The 20,017-nt window shown below is 44.8% G+C and overlaps 1 protein-coding gene across 3 annotated transcripts in view; it reads left to right on the forward strand.

The window, feature by feature from the left end:
• The window catches only part of Tmem266 (transmembrane protein 266), a 108,916-nt gene that overhangs the window by 164 nt on the left and 88,735 nt on the right, over nt 1–20,017 (forward strand). Inside the window, exon 1 of one of the 3 annotated variants that reach the window (XM_005347390.2) lies at nt 16–71. The exons of 1 other annotated variant lie outside the window; for it this stretch is intronic. The gene's annotated coding sequence lies outside the window, so the exon portion shown is untranslated. One more of the 3 variants, XM_026779467.1, reaches the window with a different exon arrangement.

A 20,017-nucleotide genomic window follows, 5' to 3' on the forward strand; every position in this document is an offset into this window, starting at 1 on the left:
GGGGGAGCCCCGGGAGCGGGAGCGCGGGCCCAGCGCCGCAGAGCAGAGCGAATCCTGAGCCCCGGCAGCAGGTACGTGTTCTTGCAGCCGGCAGCCGCCGGGGCTTCCCCTGCCGTGGCCCGCCGCGGGTGAGCAAGGCAAGGGTAGGTGCGGGTCACGGTTTGCAGGGTGAGTGCCTTGGAGGACTGGGATCCTGTAGCTGACCTTCATGCCCCGGGTTGGGGAGCCGGGTGACCATCTATGGGACAGCCCCGGGTCTTCTGCTCCAGCCTGGGGATCTGCTTGTCACATGCTTCTTATTTATATTTGCAAACTGCCCTGGTTCGGGTCCAGCTGCAGATGCTTACCTCCCATTCTTTGCCTCCGTGTGCCATCTTGCATTTATTAATAAAACATGAAAACTGGGGTGCGGGAGGTTTGCTCCTGAGGGGAATCCCATTGCAGTATAGCAAGCGGGCGCCTATTTTCGGGTTTCAGACGTGGTGTAGAGGTGGAAATCCCACACCCTGGGGATTTGTGGCTTGCTCGGTCGTGACCACTTCCTAGTGGGCTTCCCCGGTTTGTCGCTAGGCGCCCCAGCGGCAGGATGGACGGTCTGGAAAGGATAAAGGGTTTCACTGTCAACCTGGCATCCTGTTCAGAGGACAGGTGCAAGCTATGGCAGTTCCCTGCTTGCTAACTTGACAGGGAGGCTTAAACCCAGAAAAATCTTTCTTAAAATTGTTAAAAAAGGAGACCTTGAATTGAATCTCTGAGACTTGCCTGCTCAAACTCATCGCGGTTTTGCATCCGTAAATGTTTAAAGCTATCCACCTGTTGGAAGTCAGACCCCATACTCCGTTCTGTGTCATAATACTGAGATAATAATAGTCCCATATAGATTCCTTCTATCCTCTTTTAATGTGTTGCCTGTCATTTGTTTCTTTTGAAATAAATCCACGTATGATTTGTTGCCTTATATGTTAAGACTGAAATCCTATGATGTATTTATATCCCACATACATGCGCCACCATATCCTAAGCACTGAGTTTCTCTTTGGTGTATATTACCTATTTCCCTGGCTTTTTACTTAGCTTTGAAGAAGAGTGGGGCAAAGTGGAACGTATGTAACTGCTTCCCTAATGCCCCCTCCTCCAGAATAACATAGTGAAAAGAATAGAAAGAACTGGGAGCCCAAAAGGAAAATGACTAGGGGAAGATGTGGGATATGGCAGCTAGATTGTAGTGCCACGTTAAATAATGAGATATAGTCATATGGACCCAGTATGAGCTAAGTTATTTGTGACCGATTTCCTTGGAGCCCTCAGGGCGCCCATCTCTGTGTTGGAGATGAGGAAGCTGGGACTTAAGGTTGACTGACTTGCCCAAGGTCACACAGTCTGGAGCAGGGTAAAGATGCAATTTGTCTGCATCACACCCAATTTTAGGGAGCCGGGGGTGTTGCTGCCACCTTTTCATTAAGATCAGGTTTGTGCGTGAGCATTTAGGCCCTGGTGCGATTTTTCTGCTCCACAGATACCATACCAATTTTGTGGCTCTCCCAAATGGGAAACTGTTGTTCAAGAGTGTGGTTTTGAAAACAGGGTCCAAGGCATCCTGCTGTAAAACTACCCCATTCCATAATCAATTACATTCAAAAATTTGTTTCACTACCAGTTTAAAGCCGTGGAGTACCTAGAAATCAGGCAGAGCGCTTCCGTCTTTTCCACACTCCCACCCCACCCTGCTTGGACAGGTGTCACTGCCAGTCATCACAGTGACTTTACCACACTTATTGTGGGTGCCGAAACGGGGTGAAGGGGTTCATGCCAGCCATGTGCTGTCATCTGGCTCCTACAAATGTGGCAGTTACTCACAGCTCTGGGAATTTGTATGTGTGCTTATGGGTGTATATTTAAGCTCCTTTTCCACAAGCGCATTCTTACAGTTCAGGGGTTGGCCTTTGCCACACACACAGCAGTTTGCATGGACTTACACATGGCTGCAGTGTCATGAATGGAAGCATCGCCTAATGGAACTGCTGGATTTTATATTCAGGTTGTGTAATTGAACTCGTGGTGAGAAAGCTACAGTTGAATGTAAAGAATCCACTGAAAAGTATGTCCTATGGAAAATATAGCTTTTAATGGTGCATTGGTATAATGTATGAGATTGGTGTAAGTTCTACGAGCTCCATTTTCTTCCTTGGACACTGAGCACAGTTTGGATGTTACCTCCTTCATTCTACCGACTCCTATTAATAATAGACAGTTTGTATAAAAGATTGGCCTCTCAGAAAATACTCCGTTTTGAAAGAGTTCAATTTCCAGAGCTTACAGAATGCTGAGGTGGAATTTTTCTGCCCTGGAGATTTCCAGCCTATGGCCAGATAAACTCAAGATGAATCCCGACAGCACCGGAAAGAGGCAGAAAATGAGGAGAGGTCTCGTTGGTTTCTGGGGAAGAGAAGAATTTTCCCTTTGAAAGCATCAGCACCCCTGCCAGGCAGGAGTCCCACAATTGTCTACTGCCTCCCATGCGAGCAGAATTTTATGTAATGTGCAAATGAGCACCCTTCTTGGTGCAAAGGTCAACTCGGAAAATACAAAATAAAAAGTATTTCTGTACTACTTATTTTTTATTGAAACATTTTTTTAACTAGGAAAAGCCATATGGGCAATTATGGAGGCTTTGGCATTACTTTTGATTCCACTCACCTAGAGTGTACATTTCGGAGGGGAGAGGAAAGAACTGCTGTTTTCAAGCTACGGGTTCTGCTGTAACTGGTTATAACACATGTTCTGATGCATTGTGAGTACGACACCGGGAGCTGCCTTGTGTTAGCTGGCCTTGCAAATTGTTTAGTTATAAGATGGAGTTTTACTTATAATATCCCTTCATTTAGTGGATTTTTGTTTGTTTGTTTGTTTGGTTTTATTTTTTTCGAGACAGGATTTCTCTCTGTAGCCTCAACTGTCCTGGAACTCGTTTTGTAGACCAGGCTGGCTTCGAACTCAGAGATCCACCTGCCTCTGCCTCCCAAGTGCTGGGATTAAAGACCTGCACCACCACTGTCCAGCTTTAATTTAGTATTTTTAAAAGAAAAAAAAAATAGTGCCAGCACTCGTGAGTCACAGAAGTTCACAGATAGCTGATTGTAATTAATTAAACTTCACTGGTTTGTTTCTCTCCTCAATGGGAGCTGTAGCAAGGGGTATCCATCCTCTCCTTTCAAATGGAACCAGCCGAGGGTCATAGAGGGTCACAGAACTCATCTGGGACCTTCTCTGGTCCAGATCTCAGCCTAGGACCCTAGAACTCCCTACAAGTGTTCCTAAAGTGGGTCATAGTGGCCTTCAGTGGGGCGGGGCGACATCTAAACAGAGCAAGGCCAGACAGCGACTTCCCTTGCATCTGTCAGCATTGGTCTATGCTGTGAGTTTTTGCAAATGTAATAACTGTTCACTGCAGAACATTCAGTCATAAAAAAATCAGAAGGTTGAAAGTCAGTAGTCAAAATGTTTGATAGTCCTAACTATTACCAGTGTTCACCATTAACAGTTTGGTACGGATTGCTCCAGATTTTTAAGTGCAGAAACTAAAATGTTATTCTCTTATGATTATTATGTTCATAGACAAATAGTGTTTTTCCTGTTTTTTGTTCACCTGCTAATAGATATTTGATATCTGAAAGGCCCTTGAATGATCTGCTTCTAAACACTTTTTTTCAGCCACAGTGGTAGCTGGGTGGGAAGAACTGTACAACTAGAGAAAGGTTGAGGGAACCGGATGGGTGGTAGGTAGGAACCTGGCATTTGCTGTGTCCGGATAGGGAGTTTCATATTCCATGTCCCTTAGCAGTTACCCTTTGTGGTCAGGTGTACAGATGTGGCGCTGGGATCCCACAATAAACAACAGAGGAGCAGACCTGATTTGGAGGCTAAGCCAGTGTGGCTCAGACTCCGGGCTTTCTCTTTTCTCTGATTGCAGGGGAAGCAGTCTCTGCCCCTTACTTCTCTCACCTTCCACCCTGTTCTGATCCACCCATACTGGCTTCCTGGTTGCTTCTCTACCTGGAGCCTTGGCTAAGCAGGGTTTTTCCTGGAATGCTCTTCCTGCAGGTACTGTCAGGGCTGGCTCCTTTACTTCCTTGAGGCTTTGCTTAAAGTCTAACAGTGCCTTCAAAACAAGTCCACCCACCCTAATGAGGCATCCCTCCTTCCTGCCTCATTTGCATTCATAACACTCCCGGGGACACGGCGTTAAGTCTTTCTGGAGTTTATTATCTGTCTCCTCTGTGGAACAAATACCCCGGAAGACCAAGGTTTTGACGGTTTTTTTACTCTCTTACCCCGAGTGCCGTGGAAAGGGGGGGTGACAAGTCATTGTGGCGTCTTTGAATCCTTCCAGCTTCCCGCATTTCTTGTTATTGTTAGTGGTGGCGCTTGCTGTTCCTTGCAGTGGCCTTTTATGTTCCTTAGAGGAACAGCAAGGACAGTGCAAAAGGATTAGAAAAAAAATTGTCTCTCTTTTGCTCTGGTATTGTGAAAGAGGAAACTCCTGGGGAGAATCGGGCTCCACAGAGATGGAGAGAAAGTCCCTGAGTGTCATTCTTTGCATATGATAGGGCAGCAAAGCATACGGAGAGGCCCATGACGCCTGGGTCCTGCCAGGCTTCCCCTCCTCTTGGGCTGCACAATGCTTTTGATGACTTCCAAAGGAGACTCCAGAATGCTTTGCCAACCGCCAAGTTTTCAGCCTGTGTCGCCGAAAGGAAAAGAATCTATACTCACTCATACCAGTTTTTCACCCAAGCAGACTAATCATTGTGCTACCTGTAGTAAGCCACTACGTTGTTTAAACATTATCCAATACCCGCTGGTGTCTTCCCTGCCTGCGTCAGGGTGTGAGTTCACTCTCAAAGCACTTGTCACTGTGTCTGAGAAGTGTGACCAGCAAGCATGAACCAGAAGCATCACACTCAGAGGTCCCTTTGGCCCACACTCCTGAGCTCACATCTATATGTCTTTGCACATGTATAATTTGCAGAAGCATTGTTTGGGACACAGCAAAATCATAGAAACTTTGGGGACTGAGTCAAACCTAGAACTCTGTAGAAGGAACTAGGATGCTGAAGGAAGCTGATAGTCATGGGAAAAGGCCTTGATGAAAGAATTCCTCCTCCTGCCCCCCCCCTTCTCTTCTGAGCTCTAATGGCTGCCCTCGTGGCTCCAAATTCTTTGTCATAAGTAGAATTCCCTTTCCAACGCTATAGTCTCCCTGAAACTGTGTTTGACTTAGCATGAAAACTGCAGTGCTAACCACTCATTAAAACAAAGAATCTGTCTGAGAATGTCTGTTTTGCAGCTCAGGTTTTTGGAAGCTCAGACTGGGAGCAGACAGATGTTCTCAGTGTGGAGCCACACTGCGGGCAATGGCTTGGGAGGCTTCCCTCCCATCACAGCCCCAGAGCGAGCTGTGTGGAGCTCATGTGTCCTCTTTCTCCCCAATAGTTTCCCGATACATAGTTAAATTTTTGCATTTCACCTGCATGCAAAGCAGCTAATTGTCCCTTATTGTAATTACTAAAATGTGTTATTTTTGCAAGAGTGGGATGGAATATATTGGGAACCCTCGAATAAAGTCAAGGTTGCTCTGCTGCAGGATCACTCCTTAAAGCGAAGTGTGGGAACCTGTCACCTGTCTTTGCTGCCACTTCCTCCCCAGGGCTGGATTTGCTGTCATCCTTCTTGCCCGGCAGGAGGCTCCTGTCCTCACCCCTCTTTGTAAAGGTCACAAATCTGATAGCTGTTTCTCAGATTTCCTTCCTGATGGCTCAGCAGCATCCAAGCCTGCTGACTGCTTCCTGGAAACTCTGTCCTTCTGCCTCCCCTCCACACTCGGAGGCTTCTTGCTCTGTTGCGGGCTGATGTGGTTAAGGAGTCTGAGCTCTGCTGGGATTTGAATCCTGGCCCTTGCATACTAACTATGGAACTTGAAATAGTTAACTGGCTGGGCCCCCTGTGGAAGAGCTATGTCATGGCTTTAGGAAATGAAGATTCAAAGGCTGTGCCAAGGGAGCAGCAGTCACTAAGTGCCACCTTTGATCATTATCGCTTCCTGTTTAGATACCCCTTGTGTCTTTGGAATAAAATCCCAGCATTTCTCCCTGACATCAAGACCCCTTTAACTAGCTCCTATTCAGTTCCCCTCAGGCCTTTTTTTCCTTTCCAGCACATTCCCCACTGGGCCACTTTCACCTTGTCCTGCCCTGCCCCCCTTCCCCACCAGAGGGCTTAAGAGGTTGAGGACTTTGCCTGGTAGCCTGCCTGCTGGGAGGCACAGAGAGCAGCCTGCTTTGTGACGTCAGCCATCCTCCCTTGGGCATGAAGCCTATCGCACTGGCAGACCACAAATTACTCAAAAACATCAGCTGTGACTTAAACCTTTCAAAAATAGCTCTCTCCCTTTCAGCCCAACCCTTTACACACAGTAGAAACTTAACTCCTGTCTTTTATCTGCTAAGGCATTGTAGTTTTATATGGGCCTTCCAAAATCCTAAATTGCAGCCCATATTGGTGGTTCTGGAGTGCACACAGGCTTTATAGGAGAAAACTGCGTCAACAGCACTGGGACAGCAACCCCCTGAGAACCTTTTGGAATGAGGAGGGATGTACTAAAATAACTAAAAAGAATAAGAGCATAGGGAATGGCTTAAGACTTAAAAAGTAGCTTGACTTCTTCCCAACCTATGAAGCTATTTTAAAGTGATCAGGGTTCTGGCTTTGAATTGTTTTGTGTAGAATTGTGTGTGTGTTGTTTTCTGTCCCAGTCCTCTGCCACCCATGAGATGGATGCTGAGGGTACAAGAAACACATCCATAACCCTCAGACTTGTGGGAGACCTTCTCTGGGCCGCTCCATTCTGGGTCTGCATTTCCCCACACAGTGCCAGCTAAAGAGGACATTAAAGTTAACAGAAAGCTGGGGCTGGGACATCTGCTTTAAAAACACAGGAAAAGCTTTTCTGTCCCATGGTAAAGTACCTGGTCTACGAACACGAGGACTGTGTTCAGATACCCAATACCTATGCCAAAAAGGGGGAGCACAGTCGCAGCCATCTATAATCCTCAAGCAGGGGGTAGAGACAGGCCAGTCTCTGGGGCTTGCTGGTCAGCCAGTCTAGCCAATCAGTGAGCACTAGTTCAAGTGAGAGACCCTGCCTCAAAACATTAGGCTGAGTCCAAATGAGCCCAGTTGTGTCCACCTCTAACCTTGACATGTATAAGTATGTGTCACATGCACACGCATGCTTGTGCACACTCACACACTCATATGCATACACAGTACACACATGCATACACTCACACACATACACACATGCCTGTAATCACACACATGTGCACACATGTGTGCACACAATCTAATCCTGTCACTGGTACCATCAGTGGCAGGAAAGGATGGTATGTGGTTTTTGTCAGTATCTGCTCTATCTCTGAGGTCGTGAAAAATCAGACTTTGTTTTCTTCTGTCAATATAATGACTTTTTTTTTTTTCTTCAACGGAGTGTCACTAGGTCTGTCAACCACATTCCAGGGCAAGCCCCATTCCCAGGAATGGCCAACACAAAATGAACTCAATGATATTTTTGTGGACTTTTTGTTTCCTTCCAGCATTTTTTTGTCTTATTAGTCTTTTGCCTGTTTGTTTTGATTTTCATTTTTATTTGTTTCAGTTCTCCCCCCCCCCTTTGTCTCTCTTTTGAGAGAGAAAACAAAGTTGGATGGGTAGAGAGGTGGATAGGATCTGGGGAGAGTTAGGGGGTGAGAAGAAACAGGACTTAATACATCGTATGAAAGAATTTAATTAAAAAAACACAGAATAAGAAAGAAAAAAGTCAAACAACTTTCTCCTCTAACCCTGGAGGCACCAAGAGCCAGAGAGGCTGCTTGCATCTTGAGGCTTCACGGTGAACTCCCCACTCCCGCGCTCTCAGCAGTCTGGGCCAGGTAACTGCACACCCTGCACACCCTGCGGCGGTCAGTGCATTACCTGAGATGTTTAGCAGCATTCCTGGTCCGTGTCACCTGATGCTGTAATGCTGCCAACCCTCTCCAAGTATGATTACCAGAATTTTCCCCAAATTACCAATGTCTTATGGGTATAAAAATCTTCCTCAGGTGAGAACTGCAGGGTCATACAGAAAATTCAGTGACGGTCTGGTTTGTAAACTCTATAGAGTTTGGGCAGTTTTGGGTCAAATGAAGATTGTAACTTATGCATGAGATAATTTTGGCTTTAAAATTTGAAATAGCCTTGGTGTTTCTAAGCAGTGACTAGACTATTTCATCAATAATGAGATGTAAATAAAATAGCTACAAAATGCAGACCGTCTTAATGCCCAAAGGTCCAGAGGCAACAGCATTACTACAGTCATCCTTGGGATATTTTATTTGGGCATTTTAAGTGTACAAAATACTGTTAGGACAGTAATAATAAGTTTATCAAACAAAAAATAGTATTTCTGCAGAACTCTGAGTGGTTTGTGATTGAAGACATCGTTTGACCTGTGGAGTGCCAGTCCTGCGCACCACTTTCCTTCCGACCAAAGGGCCGTTCCAAAACAGCCCTTCAGCGGCTTCAGGGGTGAAGGCTGCGTGGCAAGGTACTCTGGGCTCTGGTGAAAGGCCACAATTGCTCAGTCATCTTCCAGGGTGTTAGAAAATATGGCTGTAGACTTGTGATTTAAAGCCCACCTCCAATCATCAATTGCCACCGTGTTCTTTCTCCATGCAGTTGTAGAAATTGCATACCACACCCAAAGACCATGACAGTTAATTGCATGCTTTCTGGATGACTTTAAGACTCCATCCTTGAAAGAAACGTGCTTTGGCTGAAGATTACTTTTGGCTTGTTCATTGCCTTTGGGGAAGGGATAGCACACACGGAAGACTTCCAGTGTGCTCTCTAACAGGCAGTCTAGAGATAGCTTAGAGGAGACTGGGCATCTTCAGGGTAGTATGACCATAGAAAAGGGGTAGTCAAGGATAGCTTCAAACTTACAATCCTTCTGCCTCCACCTCTTCAGCACATTCTACTAAGTGAGGGAAAGAGCTTGGAACTGGATAAATGACTGGACTTGGTTTAGACAAGATGAGGTCTTGTTCATACCTAAACATCAGCCTTAAATGAAGTGGCTCTTGCACCTCTGAGTGGGCAGAAACCTGAAGCTGTCCAAGTTGTCTTCAAGGCCAGAAAAGAGAAGACCAGTGGAGACAGTTTGAGGACAAAGACAGGTGGCAATGGAGCCATTTCTAGTTGTCCCTCTTACACACTTGCTGGTACTAGTTCCGCCCCCCCCTTCTAATGATACAAGGATGCCTCCTCTTATAGCAGGTCATATTTATTCCATCTTGTAACAGACTGAAGGCTTCTGTTAGCCATGCACGAGAAAGTTTATCTTTCAAACCATTCAGAGGATCATTAGCAATAAAGAATCATAGATTAAAGTTTGTATACTGCTTTTCTTTTTCTTTTAGACTATATATATATATATATATATATATATATATATATAATTGTTTTGCCTGTATGTATGTATTGTTCTATATGCATGCCTGGTACCTTCAGGGGTCAGAAGGTGATATTGGAACCCTAGGAAGTGGAATTACAAATGGTTGTGAGCCACCATGTGAGTGCTATGAACTGAACCCAGGTCCTCTGTAAGAGCAAGTGCCCTTAACCACTGAACCAGCTCTCCAGCCCCATACATTGTTTTTAGATATACACATACATGCGTGCACACACACACACAATATAGAGCACAGAATAGTATAGATGGAACTTTTATTGAGAAGTCAAAATACTCATGCAACTTGCTTTCAGTTTTTATTAATCCTTTGAGAATTTTATACCATATATTTTGATTATATTCACCTCAACTCCCCCCCAATCCACCCCCACATCCCTGCCCCCAATTTTGTGGTTTTTTAAATTTATTTATAACCTATTGATTCCCAGCTTATGCTGATCCTGGCATGTGGGGTGTGGGGCCATCTTTGGGAGCATGGTCAATCTACCAGAAGCCACACCCTTGAAGAAAGCTGACTCCTCCTCCTCCAGAAGCCACCAGTTGTCCGTAGCTCCTCAGTTATGGGTGGAGGCTCATGCATCCCTTCTTACTCCTTGACAGAATGTTGGCTGGCTTAGGTTTGTGCAGATAACCACAGCTGCTGTGAGATCCTGAGTACAGAGATCCAGTTATATCCAGAAGACCCTGTTCTGGACTGATGCTCCTCGACCTCTGGCTCTTACTGTCTGCCCCCTCTTCCATGGTGGTGACTGAGCCTGGGAGAGGAGGTGTGAGCCCTCTGCTGACAATTCCTCTCTGCACCTGTACACTAGTTGTGATTTTCTATGCTAACCACCATCCACTACACCAAGAAACTTTCCAGATGAGGTATGAGAACTGCACTTAATCTGCTGGTAGAGACATTCACATTTAGAGGACCATTTGATAAGGTATCCAATAAGTAGAGATGACAACAAGAGGTACACTTATAGGGCCTATGTGCTCCCCAATCATGGGTTCATGGCTAAATTTACAGTACGAGGCATGAGTTTCCTTCTATGGTGGACCTTAAATCTAATCAGAGTGGCTGGTTACTCCCATAGCATTGGTACCATTATTGCACGCATGCTTATATCTTGCCTTCCAGGTCATAATTACAGTTTGCCAGGTTCACAACTGGGTAAGATTATTAAAATTTCCCACTAGCAGCTAGATAGCACCCTCCAGTATTATGAAAGCTAGCCACTGGGGAGGAAGCTTCCTGATCTGTACCAACTTAATTGTTCCATGTTCTGTGACCAATTTGTGTAGCGCCTTCAGCAATAGGGTCTTACTATCTAGTTCTGGGGGGCAACCAAGAGCAATGTCAATATCCTGTATTTTGGGGATGTCTCCAGAGCCATATGACTTGCTTTATTATAATATTTATTCTCTTTATTGTAGCAGTGTAGAACTGAATGCACTATACCTCCAACACATGTCTGTACTTTAAATTTCAAAAAGACATACTAGCCTAAAGCATCAGGGTTTCTGGAATCTAGTCTTAGCTTTCCCACAGACTAGAAGTATAACCGCAGACAGGTTCCTTTACGTTTCTAGATTCTGGCATCCTCTTTTGCCCAATGATAGGAACGAACTTTGTAGTTTAAGTATCCAAAAATAATTTCTCCACTCCTTTAAACCACACCGCGTCTTAAAACAGTAGCACCATAATAATTTACACGAGTGAGCTGGTTTTTCAGATTATACTTCAGTTATATTTGTTGGAAGGCTCAAGTGTAGATGAATGGCATTTGGCAAGAGGAAACCTTAGTCTATCATAAACCCTTAATTTTACACCATAGGCCCCTTTGTAGCTTGGTCTGTGTCAAAGGACACCACATTGTCAAATGACACATTAGGGAGATAGAATTTTGCCACATCTTGTTCATTTGTGGGTGATTGGCTTGAGTCAGAGAGGTAGTGTCCAGATTTCCGGGAGAGGCTGCTTCGAAAACCTGAGTACGGCTATCTTTAGAGGCCTCGTGTCCAGTTCCTATGGAGACAAGTCCATTGTCATTGACCACACTGAGTGAGGTCCATAGGTGGTTACACATAGGATTTATTTCAAGACTTTGTTTATAGTCAAATACAATTGCCACATTGGGTGTAAAGTGCTCTGTGTGTGTGTTTGTTCACGTGTGCATGTGGGACAGTGTATGTGGAAACAAGACATCCATATTAAGTACCTTCCTCCGTCCCTCTCCATCTTAATTTTTGAGACACAGTCTTTTTTTTTTTTTTTTTTTTTATCTCGGAACTTCTGATTTGGCTTGATTGGCCGGCCAGTAAACCCCAGGGATCTTCCCATCTCCACTTTCCCAGTGCTGGGATTATAGCTGTGTGCCATGGCACTTGGCTTTGATATGGATGATAGGGACCAAACACAGGTCTTAATACTCCCATAACAAACAACTTATAGACTGAGCCCTCTCCTCGGCTCTCACGGGTGTACCTTCTTATGAGGCCGAGTTTCATACATCTCAGGCTAGCCTTGAACTCACTGTGCAGTTGAAGATGATCTTGAAATTCTCATCCTCTTGTCTCCATCTCTGGAGTACTGAGGTTAGAGGTATGTACCCCTGCATCTCGTTTATGGAACATTGAGGACAGAACCAAGGGCTTCATGCATGCCGGGCAAACACTTTACCAACTGAACTATATCACCAGCTCTTGTGTGTAGGAGGCCAGAGGAGGATATTGGTTTCTTCCCCCACCACTCTCCACTTTATTCCTTGGAGACAAGCTCTGTCTCTGAGCCTTGAGTTCACTGGTTTTTTTTTTTTCTGACTAGGTTGGCTGGCCAGCTAGTCAAAGTGACCCTCCTGTCTCTGCCTCCCACCAGACTTTGCACTGGGTTTACAGGCACACAAACCACACCCAGCTTTTTACATGGGTGCTGGGGATCCAAACTCAGGTACTCACATTTAAACAGAAGATGTATTTTCCCACTAAACAATCTCTCTAGCCCAAAAAGTTTTGTGATAAGATTACCTATGGATATATTATAGATATGTTTATTCACCCATATCTATATTACACACAGACACATAGACAAACACAATATAGATATCTATAATACCTATTGGTAATTATTACCCACTGTTGTGGTCATACCTATTAAGAGTATTTTTGAATTATTTTCTGTTGTGGTATGACACATATAAAATTTACTAGTTTAACCATTGACTTCAGTGGTATTCAGTGTATTTACAGCATCAGGCAGTCATCATCACCATTCAGGTCCAGAAGTCTCCATCTTGCAAACCCGAGACTGTACTCAATAACTACAGGAATTCTGTTCCTTCACAGTTTTATGTTATTGATATCTCAAGTACCTCTTTATACAATATTTCATAATAGGTTTTAATGCTTTCTATTTAGTTCAGCTTGATAACTTGCTGAGGACAGCGAGGCCTGTGTAATGAGAATGCTGAAATTAGGGTGATGGAGAATAAGATGGGAAAAGGAGCTTATAGGGCCATGTAGATCTCGTTGACGATGTGGAGCATATAAATTTATGGGGACATCTTTGGAAGGTTGGCAGCACACGAGTGAAATGACTGAATTTGTTTCAGAAGGGTCATGTGGCTTCCATGAAACATCGACTGCAGGCATAGGAAGGCAAGGGGAGAATAACTGGGTTCTGTATCCTGGGTAATGTATATGGTGAGTTGGCTGTGGGGCTGTCAGTGGAAAGGGATCAGGCAGTTAGAATATGGGTACAATTGGAAGGCGAAGCCCACAAAATTGGCTGGTGTATTGGGTTCAGGGTGGGAGAGAAAGAAAAGAGTCGAGACTGGCCTCCTAGTTTTTGGGTTGAACAGCTGGAAGGATGAAATGGCCATTTATCGATGTGGGGATGGAAGAGGAGGCGATGCTAACTGGAGGAAATGAGGAATTCTGTTTCAATCATGTTACATTTCACAGTCTATTAGAGACCTAATTGAAGATGTCAAACAGGCAGTTGAATATGCAAGTCTGGAGTCCAGGGAGAAAACAGGGCCGGAAGCAGACATTTTAGAGATAATCTGCAGGTGACATTTGAAGCCACAAGTTTGAATGTCTTTCTTGGGACAAGAAAGAAAGGACAGATGGGGAAAGGGTCATAGCAATGAACCCTAAGGGATATCAAAGTTTAGAGGTCAAGGGGAAGACCCAGTGATGGAAATAAGAATACCCAATGAGGGAAGAGGCTGACACTAGATGGGATGGTCTCCTGACAACCAAGTTAATAAAGTGCTTCAAAGGAGTGGCCAGCTATGTCTAACGTGGCTACAAGATTGAGCATTGTATTTAGCAGTGGCTTATGTTGAGATGAACATCCAGACACCACAGTCTGTATCTATCTGATGATGTGACTAGATGGGAACTCTTGCACCAAGCAATTCCACTTCATTTTATTGATACAGTAATTTGGCTGACATTTATTAAACATGGTTTGCCTCATGTTCATCTACAAACTGAGAGTGGCTGAAATGAACCACATCACAGCCCTGGATCTCGGAGCAGCTTAGTGATATAAGACTAACCCTTAGAACTCCCTCAGCTGGGTCTTCTCAGTTCTTAGAGATCCATGAACACCTTTCAAACTGGGGCTGTATTTTGTCCTCACCAAAGCCTGGCATTGAGGTGGCTCTTTAAGCTCTCTGCCTTTTCTTCTTGAAGATCAATACCTTATTCTTAATAGAAAAACACCTCCCCTGTTTCCTGTATTACCAGCTATATAAAGATTTTTCCTTCTAAGTGTTAAATACACTCATCTAATTTTCTGAATATTCTCTTTTGAATACTCCAAGAGAATGAAGGATGGGCCTGTTTCTGTACAGCCTCTGACTTACTAGTCTACCTTACACACAACAGTTCATTTTCTTTTTTTTTTTAATATATCTGTACTGTATTATATCATCTCCTCCCCTCTCCCTCCTTCTGTGTACCACCCACTTCTTCTCAAATTAATGGCCTCTTTTTCTGAAATTATTGTGATAAACACACACAATAAATACAATCTGCAGAATCCATTTAGTGTTGCTTTTATGCATATGTTTTTAGGGCTGACCATTGGATATTGGCTAGCCAATTAGAGGGCCCATCCCTGGGGAAGACTGATTCTCTCTCAGCAGTAATTGATTGCTTCTGGCATCTCATCCACAGGTGGTAGCTTGTGAGGCTCCCCTACCCATAGCCAACAGTCATTTGACAAATGTTTTTTTGTGCACTGTTATGGGTAGAATGTGAAGTGTTCCCAACAGCCGTCTATGTTTGAACACTCGATCTACAGTTGGTGGGCTGTTTGGGAAGGTGATGGATCTTTGGAGTAGGAGGTATGGCTTTCCGAAGTGGTTCAGTGAGGATGGGCCCAGCCTATCTGGACCAAGATCTCTGTTGCCAAATCCATCAAGATGAGTAGGTTGCAGGATAAACTCCCATGCCACAGACCGAGCCACTCCCCACTCTGCTTTCTCTGCCATGAGAAACCAGATTCCTCCTTAAACCATGGGCTGCAGTAAACCTCTTCCCATGTAAGTGGCTTCTGTCCAGTATTTTGTCACAACAATGAGAAAAGTAACACGCTGAGACTCTAGTAAGGTTCCCTTTTCAGGAAGCTTACCAAGTCTCAGGTAGAAATGGCATCCCTAGGCAGGGCAAGAAGAGCTCAAAGAAAAGCATGAACACAAGGAGATAGATGTCTTGAGGGGTCCTGATAAGAGACATATTAGATGAATTTGGGGCCTCAAAATGTGGAAGGGGGGCTGGAAAGACAACTCTTACAGCAAAGTGCTTACCTTGCAAACATGAAGGGCTATGTTTAAAATGGAGAAGACCAGGCATTCCGGTGCCTACTTCAAATCTCAGCACTGGGAAGGTGGAGGGAGGTAGATCCCTGGGGCTGGGTGACCAACCAACCCAGTATCCTTGGTGAGTTCCAGGCCAGTGAGAGATCCTCTCTCAAAAATTAAAAGTGATGGTGCCTAAAGAATGACAGCAAAGATTGTCATTTGGCCTCTGCATAGACATGAACCTGCACACACATGCATGCACACCATGTGTGCGCGAAGTAGAAATGATTTAAGAGCAAAATATAATCATATGCGATCATTTGATATCCCGTTTAAAGATAGCATTAAGCCTTATAACTGCTCGTGACAGGTTAGCCTGAAGAGATGAAGTCAGTGTCAGGTAGCTTTCCCTACATTGTGCATACAAGAAACCCATCAGGTGTTTGAAGGGACTGTGGTATGGAGTTCAGGGGTATCTTTTTGGAGTTGCTAATGGGGCAACAGTGTGTAATGGTCATAAGGTGAAAATTTGGAACTAAGTTGCCTTGTTTTATATACTCATTCTCATGTATGTCTGAGATGCCAGGGGCATATTAAACACGTAAGGGGACTATGAGATGGCTCACCAGGCGAAGGTACTGAACAGACACAAACCCTGAGACCTACACAGTAGGAGGAGAGACTCTCTCAAGTTGTCCTCTGATTTCCACACCTATGCCATGGCACGCATAGACAACACCTGTTAAGGTCCCAATGTCAAAATTTACATAACATAATGAATTTAAAAAATGAATCCCTGCTCCTTTTCTAACGAAGGCATTATTATAAAGTCCTTAGAACTTGTGGATTCCAACTTATTTGGAATAAGGGTCTTTGAAGATGTGCTCAAATAAGGATTTGAGAGAGAATGCTGCACTATCAGATGGGCCATAAATACTACTAGAAGTGTCCTTTTAGAAGAGAGGCATGCAAAGCTCTGATGCAGAAGAGATGGCATTGTGGCTGTGGGGACAGATTGCAATGGTGCAGACACCGCCAAGGAACAACCAGAGCCACCAGGAGCTGGAAGGAGCAAGTACCAGGTTCTCTCCCAGAGTCTGGAGGGAGCCCAGTCCTACCAACAACCTTGACATACATTTCTGACCTCTAGAACCATGGGACAATAAATAAATGCCTGTTGTTTTCAGCCACCAATATGGCAGTGGCCTTTGCAGGTGCCACAAGAAACCAAGTAGGCAATGCTGGTTACAGGAATGGAGGGGCCCGCAACCTTCGTCAAAGAGGTCTGATTTGTAATATTAGAATGTCGTGTTCAGGGCATTCTAATTGTAACCTAGAGCAGTTGTAACAGAGGCCTGACAGAGGCCAGGTCCTTGGTAGAAGTGGGCACATGGACCCAGAACACAGGAAAACTAAAGAACTATCAATCCGCAGTGAATGCCACAGACTCTGAGGCCTGGAGACAATTTCTGCTGTGGTACTGGGTGGGGAACATCACTGGGAATTCTCATGGTCAAGGTCCTGCCCCTTCATCATAATTTAGACTCATTATCATCTTACAGGTGTCTGGACGTGGGATCCTGGTAGCCAACATAAGCATTTGGGATACCTAAAGAGAAACTTGTTTTCTTACTCATATACAGAAGAAACACATGAACAGCCTCATTTTCTCTTTTGAATTTGAGAAATTTGATTAGTGGGACCTCATTAGTTGTGTGAGATTGGTTCAGCCTTGCAGCGCCCAAACTGAAGTCTACACTCTTAGTAATGCATCAGGCTAAAGTCACACTACGAGCCTTTACTGCACAGATTCCACTTAATGTCGCAACAGATCCCTCGGTATACCTTTGGGGACCACACACTCCCTCTGAATCTAGGGTATGGGTTTATTTGGGTTTTTCCTGGTGCTTATTTACCTAAAGGCTTCTCCTGTGCCCTTTCCAACCACCTCAGCCTTTTTTGCTTCTTTCCTGCCATGGCTGTGAAACACATCACTCACATTGCTTGGCAAACCCCAAGGGCATAAAACAATGGAAGAGTTTTCTCCTTACAGTTTGAAAGTTCCAAGTCAAGTGTGATTGGGGCCATACACCTTCCCCATTCTCTTGGTGATTCCTTCCTTGTGTTTTTCAGTAAAGCTAGGTATGCCTTGGCTTGTGGCTGCCTAGGTCCAGCCTCTCTACCTCTGGCTTGCCTGAGATTTTTTTTCCTGTGTCTTTGTCTGTTTTGTATAAGGATAGGTCATTGTTTAGTATCCCCCCCTTGACTCAGTGTTGCCTTACTGTAATGGTTTACATCTGTGCTATACACACACACACACACACACACACACACACACACACACACTATTTCTAAAGTTGGGTCACCCTCCAAGGTGTTAGGGGACATGCGTCTTGAGGGAACACAATTCAGCTCACTGTAGGTCCTAGGCTAGAACACTTACAGTATCTATAGTGACTGGCAAAGTAAAGGATCCATCATTTGTTAGTGTAAAAGTGCAAGGAAGCCTGAACAGAATAGCGAGACCACCCTGTCGGCTGTACGGTCTCCGGTTAAGATCACAGTTCCACACTGGGGAGAGCTGCCCATCTTGAGCTCCCCTGCCTTCTTCTCTGAGACTTCTCCAGCAGGACTGTTCTCTACAGATGGAGCCAGGTCCATAGCACCTGCTGTTTCTGCTGATATGACCACCTGTCTCCTGGCCCAGGGCCTGGGTTGCTTTGTAGTTCTCTGTGGATATTTTGGGGATTATTCCACTGGCTCCTTTTCTCCAGCCAGGATGTATTTCTCTTTAAAGGATCACTCTCCCTAACCCCACCCCCATATTCACTAAGGTCGGCACCACCTGGCTTCTTGCTGCTGTTTGCATTTGCGCACTGAGCTCTACGGTGGCTCAGGAACGCACATTCTTTTATTTTTTTTCTTTTTTGGTTATTTTTTCTTGCTTTTTTTTTAATTAAAGATTTCTGTCTCTTCCCCTCCACCGCCTCCCATTTCCCTCCCCCTCCCCCAATCAAGTCCCCCTCCCTCATCAACTCAAAGAGCAATCAGGGTTCCCTGCCCTGTGGGAAGTCCAAGGACCACCCACCTCCATCCAGGTCTAGTAAGGTGAGCATCCAAACTGCCTAGGCTCCCATGCACATTCTTATGTCACTCCTGCCGTGTCATTGTCTGTGTGGACAAGTCACTGACCCCATCTTTAGTTAACTGGTGTGGGTTCTTTCTCTTTGCAAGAAAGGGCACTGTTTCCCTTCGTTTCCTGTTTCACATTTTGTAATTTTAGTTACCCTCAGTCAAAGAAATAGTAAATGAGAAGTCCCAGAAAATAAATAGTCTGTAAATTTTTGTTTGTTTTGGTCTTTGGGTTTTTTTGAGACACGGTTTTACTGTGTAGTCCTGGCTGTTCTGGAACTCACTCTGTAGATCAGGCTGACCCAGAACTCAGAGATCTATCTGCCTGCCTCTGACTCCAGAGTGCTGGGATTAAAGGTGTGTGCCACAACTGCCTGGACAGTTGGTAGTTTTTAATTGAATGCTCTTCTGAGTCTCACAATGAAATTTCTTACATCACATGACATTCAAACCTGGATGTGAAGCAACCTTTGTCCTGTTATTCACACTGCCTGTGCTGCCCTGCCATTGGTCTCTTAACTGTAAAGCTTACCAGAGTGATTGTCTCAGTATCGCAGTGTTGGTGTTTGATAACCATTATTTTGCTTAATAATGTTCTCAAAGCACAAAAGTAATGATTTGGGGGAAATTCTAATATGCCAAAAAGGAAACCAAAAAGTGCTTCCTTAAGTAAAAAAGTGAACATTTACCATAGATATACATATATAGAATAAACAACAAGCAAGAATTTGGTACTAAAGTTTATATGTGTCTGCTGGTAGGGGGGGCGGTCTTAGGACAACCTTCCCGCTCCCTCCCTGCTCCCTCCCCCCCACTTTGATTCATTCTGCAACCAGGTATTACATTATATTCAACTCTATCAAACTGCTGTGTTTCTCCTGTCACCCACTAGGAGATTCTGTGCAGGTTAAATCCGCACTACAGACATAGGGCCTTTACCACCTTAAACTACCTCCACTCTCTCACGATGACATTCCAGCCATACTGGAGTGAGATTGGGCTCTCAACTTGCTGCAGCCCCTTGTGGTATTGGACAGTCTTGATTCAAATTGCAGGTCAGCCGCTCACTATAGGTATAGTCCCGTGTAAGGTTCTTAATGTCCCTACGCCTGAGTGTGTGGGTCCCCAGCACGGTTACTGTCGATCTTAGATGGTGAATGACCGCCAAAGCTTCCAATGTAGCCAGTTATAGTCACTGCCCCATAAATCTGCCCATGATGATTACAAGCACTGTCAATAGTCTGGCTGAGGAATGGCTGATTCAAGAAAATGTCCCCTGGACCACATGGCTATAAGAGCATCCCTCCTATCAGGTAATGTGTCTCTGCAGTGTTCCCCTCCCCCAGTTGCACCCTTTTCTCTTATTTCGAAGGGAAGAGTCATTCTTCCCTCTCAGAACTAACCATCTTTGTACCCTCAGTCCCGCCCCTTCCCTCTGTGCAGAACCTGTGTGCGATGTTTCCATCACCGCTCCGTTGGCTGTAGTCTCTCAACAAACTCCACTTGTGCCTTTGCT

The sequence above is a fragment of the Microtus ochrogaster genome, chromosome 5 (assembly GCF_000317375.1).
Source record: "Microtus ochrogaster isolate Prairie Vole_2 chromosome 5, MicOch1.0, whole genome shotgun sequence".
Lineage (NCBI taxonomy): Eukaryota > Metazoa > Chordata > Mammalia > Rodentia > Cricetidae > Microtus > Microtus ochrogaster.